A 2076-nucleotide genomic window follows, 5' to 3' on the forward strand; every position below is an offset into this window, starting at 1 on the left:
CCATACTGCCGGTCACCACGTGGCTTCCTCCAGGGTGTGGGGCCAGCCGCCGCTCCGCCCCTCTCCTCCCGCCCTGGGGACTGGGCGCCCATTTCTTTCCCCGTCTTCGGGGTTTATGCTGAAGTCAGAGTGAGTTCTGGGCATCTGGGGAGTTTCCCCACGGCAGTGGGGATTTCCGGAAAAGGGAAGAGGAGACCCCGACGCTTGCTTTCACCCTTCCGCGTCTTCCACACTCGCCTTTAAATGCCTCAGTCCCTGGCCAGAGCCCCCAGGTGCGGCCCAGTGCTGCCCCCCTCGGGGCCTGGGAGGAATTGCAGACTCCCGAGCCGAGCCTGGCTTACCCAAGAGGAGCGGGGTAGAGTGGGGCTGCCACACTGAGTTTTGGGGTCAAACAGACCTGGCGTTCAAGGCTTTTACCATGCGCCAGACCACAGCTTTTGCTACCCACTTCCACACGCGAGGGGCAGATCAAGGGTTCCAGCGGGGTCTCCTCTTCTCTTTTCTGGAAACCCTCACTGCCCTGAGTCAGCCGCCAGAAGGCCAGAAAGGGGAGAATGGGAATTGGATTTTCTCAAACCTAGCAATGGACAATTGGGCAGGTGGTCCGGGGCCATCTGGGCCCCTCGGGCCCTGGTACATGCCGACCCTTCCCAGGGCCAGAGGCAGAGAGAGGTGGGGTCTTAGCCCCTCTGGAGTGTTTGTCATAGTCTCCTCCTGGCCCTGTCCTCCTCCCCTTTCTGCCCTCGCTCTATGCGGCGGTTCTCAACCTGTGGGTCGCGAACAATGAAAATACATCCTGCATATCAGATATTTACATGACGATTCATCACAGTAGCAAAATTACAGTTATGAAGTAGCAACGAAAATAATTTTATGGTTGGGGGTCATCACAACATGAGGAACTGTATTAAAGGGTCGCGGCTTAGGAAGGTTGAGAACCACTGCATAGGATCAGTCAATTATTATTCCAATCAGTTCTCAAAGATTTATGGAGAGCACCTGCTAAGTGCCCAGCACTGTCTGAATGAGGCTGGGCAAGGATACTGTCCTCCTTTAATTTACAATCTGCTTGATGGACACATACAACAGGCAAACACATAAATAAGGTAATTGCAGGCTGTGAAAGGTGCTATAAAGGAAGTACTCAGAGGAGTAACCAAAGAGCCTACTTTAGAAAGAACAGGCAGGCCTTGGCTGGTATGGCTGTTGGTTGAAGTGCTGTCTTGTGTACTGGAAGGTCACAGGGTCAATTCCTGGTCCGGGCACATACTGTATTGCTCTTACACTGATGTTTCTCTTTCTCTTCCTCACTCTCTAAAATCAATAAAAATAAAAAGAACTAGTCCTCCTTTTATTTATTTTTTGTTAATCTTCACCCGAGGTTATTTTTCCAGAAAGTGGAAGGGAGGGGGAGAGACTGAGAGAGAGAAACATCGATGTGAGAGAAACACATCAATTGGTTGCCTCCTGCACGCACCCTGACCAGGGCTGGGAAATCAAGCCTGCAACAGAGGTATGTACCCTTGATGGGAAGGAATTGATTTGATCCTAGGGTCCTTCAGACTGCAGGCCAAAGCTCTATTTACTTTAAAAAGAAAGGAAAAACAGGAATGTCAACAAATATCTTTTTAGCCTGGCCAGCATCTCAGTGGTTAAGCATTGACCTACAAACCTCTCCATTCCCGGTCAGGCAGGGCACATGCCTGGGTTGTGGGCTCAATCCCCAGTAGGGGGCGTGCAGGAGACAGCCAATCAATGATTCTCTCATTATTGATGTTTCTATCTCTCCCTCTCCCTTCCTCTCTCTGAAATCAATAAAAATATTTTTTTAAAGTATATTTTTTGAGTACCCAATACATGTCAATTTTACCTCCCAAATATCTCTGAAATCTATCCACTTCACTCATCTTTCCCCCACACCCTAATCTGGGTCACAGTCTCTCTGGTTGGGATTATTGCTATTGGACCTTGCTGGTCTCCCTGTCTCTAGTCTCATCTCCATTTCATCTTCCTTCCATATAGCTATCCCACTCAACCCCTCATCAGGCTCTCAACGGCCTACTTCTCTAACCTTGC

The sequence above is a fragment of the Myotis davidii genome, unplaced genomic scaffold (genome assembly GCF_000327345.1).
Source record: "Myotis davidii unplaced genomic scaffold, ASM32734v1 scaffold924, whole genome shotgun sequence".
In the NCBI taxonomy this organism is placed as follows: Eukaryota; Metazoa; Chordata; class Mammalia; order Chiroptera; family Vespertilionidae; genus Myotis; species Myotis davidii.